The following is a 10,579-nucleotide window of genomic DNA, read 5'->3' as shown; positions in this document are numbered from 1 at the left end:
TATTGATGTAGCAAACAGGAACAAGAATTGAAATTTGATGAAGTAACTGAATTTAAATTCAAAGGAATGTGTGTAACCCCACTAAGTTTGCAAAAAAAAATTCTCAGAATGCCATTGCCTGTTGAATTATTTCACTTCCACTTTTAACATTTAAATCCACTGACTTTAATTCCAATTCAAAATGAAAAGGAGCAAATTCTTAAACTATCTTTCTGTCTGTATAGAGTTGGCTTGATATCTATGTAGTGCGAGTACATGACCAGGCCAGAATCTGTCCAAGCTGATTAATGAATGTAGAAACAGCACGGGAATATGAATCATACATCATACCCCCTACTATCATGATGGTTTGTTGATGAATCTGGTTTGGTGAACTCTGATCTTGTAGCCTTGAATTCACCCATGGGATGTTTATGATATCTGTGCTGACAACACAACTCTATAACAACACAAAGCACTAGGTCAGAGGCAACTGGAAGAGAGGGTGTGCATGTTCCTCGCTGCCACGAGAGGGGATATGTAGGACTGCACATTCTCATAAGTTCAGGTTGTTTGAATGATTTGTTGACCATAGCCATGTATAATTAATCTGATTAATCTCGTGTTTATGAAATTCGGATCAAATGTGTTTTTCAGAGGATGTGTAATGCATATCACAATAGAATGCAATTTCTAAACTTTAATTTTATTTAGAACTGAAGAACATCTTCAAAATGCAACGCTCATATAAAACTTGGGAAAACAGCATGAGATGTAACACTTCGCACAAAGGCGTCCATCTGCATCTGCATACAGGGACCAGCTTTTAACAGCAGGGCCTGAATCCAAGAACACTCGGCCAAGGTTGCTGACAACTTAGACCAAATATTTATAATCTTCTCTTGCGTAATATAATCTCAGTCCACTCAAAAATTTTGATTTATGAATTATGATAATGACAGAAAATACTGACAGTCATTTTGGTAAATTTGTTATGAAAACATTACAATAAATCGCACACTGATACCATGTTAAAATCCTCACAGAGATGTTAGAAAAGTTTAAAGGACAGCTTAGAGCTGAAGATCTTTGCCCGAACCCAACAGGACCCGATGGGTTAAGTCGGGTTTGGGGTTAATTTATATAATTTTACGCGGGCCTGGGCCGGGCTCGGCCTTGCGCTCCGGTTTGTGAGGTAAACGAGCGGTCATGTGATGTGTTTTGATAAGCGCAAGAAAGATGCGAAAAAGTAAGCTGAGTAGGTGAAATGGAGGCTTGCCAAATGTATGGTTGCTCCAGCAGCTAAAGCAAAGTCTGAGGTGTGGAAAAGTTTTAAACATGTTTATAATGAGAATAATGAGTGAATAATGACGCACCATCAGTGAGCGCAGGAACACGCTGAAGCCATCTAGAGTGGATTCAGTCATTTTCCTCCACAAAAACATGTACTGTAGGTTTAGCCTAATCTCTGTGAGTAAAGGTATTTTAAATGATAACTAAATATTAAAGGCAGGGTAGGTAAAAAATGTATAAAAAAACTTTTTTTCCATATTTGTTTAAACTTTATTTATATATCAATACATAATTAAAATGTATGTACTCTGAAAAAGAAAGTATAAAAATCGAGTGTTTGTAGACCTCTCACGACTGTTTTAAAGACAGCTCATTATTTCCATTCACTCCACCCCCTCCCTTCTGGGCTCCTTCCAAAGCCACGCCCCAAAACACATGAATGCGCGACTCCGACCACTGAGCTGGAAGACGCATTATTTACCTGAGACGAGCAGAGAGGAAGGAGCACAGTGCATGTAGTGACATCGTGTCAGAATCACATGTAATAAAAATAACTTTATAATTATGAAGATAAACAAACAAGATGTATTTTAGTACTCCCTATCAAGCTAGCATATTGATATTGGTAAAGTTTAAAATATATATTTTTTGATTCGCTAACGAGCTAGTTGTCTATAAGGCCAAGCTAAAAACAGGTTGCATGATACACGTTTTTCCATTATCATCATTTACACTGTGATGAAGATGAATTTCGTGTAAGATTCATAACGTTGTTCTGCATGTAAGAGTTTCCATGATGAAAGCATTGTCGACTCTGATCAGGACTACACTCCAGAGACAAGTACCGCATCGTCAGCTCGAGGACAGGTCCGGGGTCGAGGGCGAAGCAGAGGAGGTCGTGCAAGAGGCCATGCAACTAGGGTCCGAGGAAGTAGACGCCGAGGACGGGGTGGTCGAAGTGCAGGGCAAGGAGCACTTGAGTTCCCTCAGTTCTCGCCATCGCTGGAAAGCCACGCCGATATTAACTCGCGTTTTATTTCTTTGTTTATCCAAATACTTTTTGTTCATTGCCTTTTCTTGTACAGTTACTGTCTTCCTTTTTTTTGCCTGGTTTGCCTTCACTAACTGCATAGGCTGGTACTGTGAATTTTGCTTGCTGTTTCTCTGCCATTGTTTTGGTATTCCTAGGATCCGTGCCTCTTAAATTTCCTCAAATCAAACGTGCGTGCGCAAGTGGGCAGGTCATGTGTGGCAAAAGGGTGGTTGCCATGGTTGCGAGAGAGTGACAGTCGCCTTAGCCAATCCTATGTTTCGTCCCGAATGGAAATAATGAGCTGTGTTTAATACAGATTAAACGGTCTAGAGTCACTCGATTTTTATACTCTTTTTTTATCAGAGTACTTAAATTTTAATTATGCATTGATATATATAGAAAGTTTAAACAAATTTGGAAGAAAGTTGTTTATAAATTTCTTACCTACCCTGCCTTTAATTGAGTCTTAAATGCATAATGTAGACGATAATGTTGGCATTATTATTTTATTAAATGTCAGCTGCTAGTGGTGAAGCAAATCCGGCGGAAACTTAATTTCCGGAAAATCATAATTTCGTTATTGCCAAATACCCATCTTAATTTAAAATTTATCTTAATTTCATTTGTTAAAAAAGACTTGTTTTTATTGGTTTATTTATAGGATAAAATTAGCCTATAAATGTCTATTTAGAGTGCTGTGATTTTAAGATGTTACAGAGGACTTATTTTATTTCTTTGTTTCATCTTCCAAGTGTTCTAGTCTACATTAGTTATAAATAAATTAATCAAAATAAATAAATAGGCATGTATAAATGACTCATTCTTGACAAAAAGGCAAAAGAGCTGTGTGTGTGCACACATTTGAATAATGTCGGGCTGTAAACGGGTTTGACTTTTAAAAAGCTTTCAATCAAAATGTACTTGTCGGGCTCGGTTCCTGTCGGGCATAACTTTTAAGGCCCGATTACAGCTCTAGCACAGCTACTACAAATATTGAGGATCAAACTAGTCAGATAAACTAGTAAGCTTGATATGATGTCAATTTGTCTGATTGACAAAGGCACACATATTCTCTCTCTCTCTCTCTCTCTCTCTCTCTCTCTTTAAAGCTCAGAATACAGCTTCATACTCTGTTTGGTGTCATATTTTTCGCCATGGACATATTGAAATATAAAATAATCGCTGCAAGGTTTCTCTTCCAACCAAAGATATAAAAGGTTACTCTTGTGAATATATATATATATATATATATATATATATATATATATATATATATATATATATATATATATAACTCTACTTGCAGATATTCCAATGTTAATTAACTAAAAGGTCACTTAAGTGTACTCAAATAGAGACAGTTTGATGACTAATGTCAAATTAAAAGATTTAAAGTTGATATTAAATCACTGTTTTAATAAGCTTATGTGATGCTTTAATTAAAGAAGTACACATCTTGATCTGTTAACTAAAATAATAAAGCACACATAAAGTACTTGATTATAATCAACTGTAGTCTTAATAAGTATTTTTTTCTACTTAAAATATACCAAATTGCAACCTTATTACAAATGTGTAATAAGCATGTGTAATAAGCAATAAGCATGTTACAAACATATTTAATTATATGACTTACACATTTCAACAGTAATGACTTTAAAGTATATATTAGTTTAGCATAAATGCTTGCCAGTACATTCAGCAGTAACTAAGAATATTTCAAAGTCAGTAGACCTACCTGTGGATTTATATATAAAGATTACTTAAATCCTACTTAACTGGGTCAAAATGTACTGCAGTTATTAGAAATATAAAATAATGACACATTTTCTTTTAACAACAATTAAGTGTTCCCAAACAGATTAAGTTTTCACTTAAGAATATAACTACAGTACATTATTTCTGTAAAAGGTTCTCTTTTTTAAAAGTATGTAGAAGTATACTTTATTTTCACAAGGGTAGCATTCATTTAATTAATGTGTACGAAAAAGAATAAAAGAAAGCAGTCCAAAAAATAAAAGCATGGCAGGCGGACAGCAGGGAAAAGTGTGTATCCCTTCAGTCCTGACTCACCATATCTCAGACGTAGCTCATACGTCACACAGGCTAATCAGGAACTGCTGTGCAATTATGCAATATGTAAAAAACGTGTGTGTAAGGCAGCACATATGGGGAGGGGTGTGTTTAGGTACCATTATCGCTCAGGGTGGATGCAGTGCAGATGCAGTGAGTTTTATCAGATCCAGATGACCTAATAAGTGTGAAGTAAGTTTTTCACTATACAATACCAGCACACATCTCTGCATTGATGATGCTATTTGCTCAGTTTCGAGAAGTAAGCAAAAGCTATAGTGGTTCTATAATGTAGATGGGTTGCAGAGTTCACTCGAATACAATCGTAAACACCTAAATCACAAAAGACAACTATTAAAGGAAATAAACTTTGCAAACAGTGCAAACCTCAAACCAGGAAGTGGCTTGTCTCACTTAAAATCGGAACTGCATAATGTGCATTGTAAATGGTGAAAGTCAGGTTCTCTTTCTCACTACAAAATGGTTTGTAAAAACAACAACAAAACAATAAACAAACAAATGAAGAAGCAATTCAGTGGTTGAGAATTTTTAATAATCATAATAATAACAATGATTAATACAATTATTAATATTATTAACAATAATAAATGAATACAAATTATGTAATAATATCTTATGTTATATTAAATTAAATATGATTTAATTTAAATAGTAATCACCATCATCATTGCAAAAATAATCCTAATTATGTTGATACTCTTAAAAATAATAATATTCTTGTCTGGGAAAAACTATGCAAGTAAATAAAGTTGAGAAGCTGAGATCTTGTACAGTGTGAAATATATATTATATAATATTGACTTGAATTTTGAGTTGATAATATTTTTAAGTGTGAAATGGAAAAATATTTATGTAGAGTGTAACAGTATGCAACAACTTGTTAGTGGAAGATTAAAAAACAAATCGTTAAAACGTTATAAACCATGAACCAAACCAACCAGCTACGAAGTTATAATTGTAATGACATCATTACAAATGTCTGATTAGAAGCACAAATGCATTTGAAAATTAAAAAGACAAAATGCCAGCCTCTGTACTTAACGCTGTTCAACAATAGACATGCCTGCAAATGTTTATATGTTATAATTCAAAATCAGTTCCTCCATGGAGAAAATAAATGGGATTTTACTCCTGAAACCGGACTGCTGTACACTATTGCTAGTAAAACATGACACTGTTTTGAGCATCACATCCTAGTTTTTCAGTGTGACTTTTGATGTATAAGCGAGAAACAGGCAATGTTAAATGTTTTAGCATATTATAGTCAAAATACAGTTGCGATATGATTTTGTTGGCCAAATCGTGCTGCCTCTCTCATGATATTGTGCAACTATAGAGGTGCAGAAATGTGCTTGGTGAAATTGATTTGACCGATCCATCCAATAATCTAATAAAACATGATGCCAGTGACAATCCCAGAGGAGCTGTGTGTAAAGACGACAAGCTCCACATCCAGACCCACCCAGATCCTCACGGCCAAACTACAGCTCTTTCACTTACTCATTATATGCCTACGGGCATAACTGTACAATGTAGCATTACTTAATTTATTGTACTTTTTCTAGTTGGCAGGGGATAAATTCAGTGGAAAAAGCTTTGTATACAGAGTGAATATTAGTACATGCTGTCAATGGATTTCAGTGAATCACACAGTCACTTAAATCAGCTACAGTACGTTTGCTTTAGCAATCTGAACTTGTGTTTAAAGTAGCTTGACTCACTTAACCAATATTTATGGTTTGCACAAAAGTATAAATATGTTTTTATTTTTTTATGTTAACCAAGGGTGCATTTATTTTATTAAAATATAACCGCTTGCTGTGATCAAAGCTGCATTTTCAGCATCATTACTCCTTCAGAAATCATTCTAATATACTTATTTGCTGTTCAAGAAACATGTCTGATTTTTTTTTTGTGGAAATTGTGATACAATTTAGTTTTCAAGATATTTTGATGAGTAAAAAGTAAAAGAAAAGAAAAAAACTAATTGAGCTATTTAAACTAAATGTCTTTATTGTAATATTCTAGTAAAGTTACATTATCCTTGCTTAAAAAAACCATCACCAGTAGCCATGTGAGCAGTGAATGCTCTGCATAAAAGTTTTAAAAAGTTTATTCTAATATGGTTTCTTTCTTCAGTGGAACACAAAAACAGGGACTGAGGAATGATTTGTTCTCTTTTCCATACGAATAAAGGTTGACAGAGACCAGAGTATTTTGAATTGATCTCAATGGTGCGTTCTGGACAGTAGAATTGTTTTAAAAAATATGGTGAATTTTGTCATAAAATGTGTCTTAAAAAGTTGAGACAAACTCAGAAATTACTGAGAAAAAATAAAAGGGATTTCTTTACATTTTTTACCCTCAGGAACAATATATATACAAGCCAGAGCTCAAGCAGACAGTTGTTTAATGTAAACCTTATAAATCCAGTCAATCCTGACTTCATTATTTGTTAAACGTGCATTCTTTAGCACAGCTATCTTCTTTGCAGGGAAATGCCAGTGCGGCTGCCCTCATTGTTCATGAATGGACAGTTGTGCTGGTTTTGAGTTAGACCAGGCCTTGTCTACACACACAATATGTTCTGGTCCTGTTAGCTCAGCTGAGCTCAAACACTGAACACATGTTTCGATTCAGACTGTTAGTTTGTCTGAGGGTGATTGATACGGCTGGGATGGCCCACCCCAAACATCGCTGGGATTAACCTCAGAAACAAGCCAAGACACACAGAACCGTGATATTGTCACAAACACAAGTTCAGATATGGCAGAGGGCAGCAGACGGTTTTCTCTGACATTAACCACATCCTCCTCACACCAAATACATGCGCTCAAAGCGGCAGGAGCAGGTCCTGATAAAGGCCTGGCCGGTATGACGGTTGAAATGTGTGCTCGCTTAAGATTTTGCTGTATGGTTTACATGTGACAGTGACAAAGAAATTTGCAATAAGATGAAAATATAGAGTAAGACGTGTCCCAAATAAGCCAACATGAGGAAGATGCTATGGGATGTAAAGATAAGTTTAGTCGTTTGTCTCAACAGCTGACCTGAATAAGATATTTCAAATAAAAGATGTTTACATATAGTCCACAAGAGAAAATAATAGCTGAATTTATAAAAATGACCCCGATCAAAAGTTTACACCCCCATGAGTCTTAACACTGTGTTGTTTACTGAATGATCCTTAGCTGATTTTTTTTATTTTTTTATTTTTTTATTATTTTATTTTTTTATTATCCTGAACAGTTAAACTGTCTGCTGTTCTTCAGAAAAATCCTTCAGAATCCACAAATCTTTGGTTTTCCTGCATTGTTGTGTATTTTTTCCAGAACATTAAAAAAGACGCTAAACTTATGAATGGTAGTTTATTTAAGGCATTAATTGTTGAATTCCCAGCAAAGAAAACTTGTTTTAATTATGTTTTTCTCTTTTAGCTCAATCAAAATAAATAAATAATAAAAAATAATAATAATAATTGCTGTTTAAAAACCTTTACTGCTTATGTTTCAAAAGATCTGTTGAACTCTGAGTCTTCAAAGTTTTTTCCCTCAGCATGGACTCCAATAACAAACTAACTCTTTTTTCCTTCTTCATTTCCGACATGGTGTATACCTCTATAGGGCGTTCTCATAACTTCCCAACATATTTTCCATAATCCCCTTACCCCTGTCTGTGGTCAGAGGGGAGGATATAGGCTGTTGTATAATTAGCTGTAGCAGGCATGACCTCTCCTGACCCCTGCCCTGTTGACCCTGTCAGTGGCGGGTGGCCCGGTGTGGTCTGTTCAAAACACACACACACACACACACACACACACACACACACGCACGTCTGGTTCTGTGACTGCCCTGAAAACCCACCGAGCTGCAAATCACAAACTCAAGAGCACCCCCTCATCTTTACAAAGCCTCACATTCTCTGTTTACTTTCTTTCACACCTCATAGACGTCTTAAGTCTTCATGTGCCCGTCTCTTTGTCTTCAGGCATTCACAGAAGCACAAAGGCCCACATTAAATTGGTGTACCTCATTAGTCGGCATAAATTCAGCCTCACGGCCCATTTCTTACAACTGACAAGATACTGCATCATAAACTCCCTGCTGGCATCACGTCAGAAGCGGAAAACTGGCATAAAGCTGAACTAACAGCCAGTGATCAATACTGGCTATTTTCAAGGTTCCTAATTTATATCTATTATTATTTTTTTAATGCATAAAATATGTGTATATATAGTCCATAATCCATATTAAAACTTCCACCATTGAAAATTTTGGCTGGTCTGAATCAGGAGACAATCTGTGTAGATCGAGCACTGTTTACAAGCCAAAACAGTTCTAAACAAATATGTTTTAGGAAGGAAATGACTTAATGAATTTGTTTCTTACAGCCATTCAGCTTTTTGTTGCTTCTCCAGATGCTAACTGATGGACTGGAGTGATGTGGATTATTGTGATGTTTTTATCAGCTGTTTGGACTATTCTGACGGCACCCATTCACTGCAATGGATCCACTAGTGAACAAGTCATTTAATGTGACATTTCTCCAATGAATATATTCCTATAAAGAAACAAACTCATCATTTTGCAGATTTTCCCTTTGGGTTAACTTTTCCTTTAATATATTTTAGTTTAAATTGTTCTATGAGGCATGTTTGTCAAATACATCTTTACTGTTATTTTGGTGATGTCATTCAAAGAAGATTCAACAAACTTTTGAGTAAAAACATCTACAAAACTTCTTGAACTATAATAGCCTACATCTGCAAAACTTGTCCAAAAAGAGATGCAGTCAAGGGATTCAGAAGACGAAGTTCTTGTATACTCAGTTATAATCACTCATTGTTAGTTAATGACTTTCCAGAGGCTTCAGGGTGAACTTCAGTGACATGACTCTAAACACAGACTCCCACTTCTCTTAATAAGCGCTGAGATGAGCACTGACAGCTTCTCAAAACTCAGTCCGGCAACATCAGCATGTCTAAACAACATTTAATCAAAACTGAATTCACTACTGCAAAATTGAACAATATAAAGACAGAACAATGTCACTTATTTACTTTTTTTTTAATGGCTGTCACCAGCAGTGACACAACATGAAACTGGCACAACATGTTGAAACAATGTTACAAAGTCCCATCTCTACCCTGCTTATATGTAAGCTCATATATGATGTGCTTAAGATACTGTAACTAGTCGTTTTTATATTTTTAATCAGTTTTGATTAAACACCATTGTGTTCTCTCAGTTAATATGAGGCCATGAACTGCATGTTACAACAATTAGAATAATTCAGTTTAAAGTAATTTTAGATGGATTTCTAAAAAGCTTTCACTATATATATATATATATATATATATATATATATATATATATATATATATATATATATATATATATATATATATATACACAGTGGGGATCGAAAGTTTGGACACCCTTTGCAGGTTCTGTGAAAATGCGAGTAATTTTCAAAAAATAAGAGAGATCATACTAAATGCATGTTATTTTTTATTTAGTACTGTCCTGAGTATGAAATTGTACATAAAAGATATTAACATTTAGTCCACAAGACAAAATAAATGCTGAAATTATTAAAATAACCCCACTCAAAAGTTTGGGAACCCTTGGTTCTTAATACTGTGTGCTGTTACCTGATGATCCTCGATCCTCGTTTAAAAAGATTCAAACATTCACTGAAGCTCCAGAAGGAAACAAGATGCATTAAGAGCTGGGGGGTGAAAACTTTTGAACACGATGAAGATGGCCAAATTTGTCTTATTTGTTGAAATATATATTTTTTCCATTTAGTTCTGCCCTTCGTAAGCAACAGAAGATACTTGTATGTTTCCCGGTACACAAATTAAGTACAATTTACCTTGATCTTCAAATTCCAAAAGTTTTCACCCCCCAGCTCTTAATGCATCTTGTTTCCTTCTGGAGCATCAGTGAATGTTTGAATCTTTTTAAATAGTTGTGTTTGAGTCCCTCAATAGTCCTCAGTGTGATAAGATGCATCTCAAAATCATAAAGTCACTGCTGGACAGGGTTCAAATATGCAAAGATGCTGGAAAACTGAAGAATCTGCAGGACCTTAAAGATTTTTCTGAAGAACGCTGCTCAGTTTAACTGTTCAGAACAAACAAGGGACTCGTGCACAACCATCACAAAACAGAAAAAC

The sequence above is a fragment of the Carassius auratus genome, chromosome 16, assembly GCF_003368295.1.
Source record: "Carassius auratus strain Wakin chromosome 16, ASM336829v1, whole genome shotgun sequence".
NCBI classification, from domain to species: domain Eukaryota; kingdom Metazoa; phylum Chordata; class Actinopteri; order Cypriniformes; family Cyprinidae; genus Carassius; species Carassius auratus.
Note: the sequence above shows the minus strand (reverse complement) of the source record.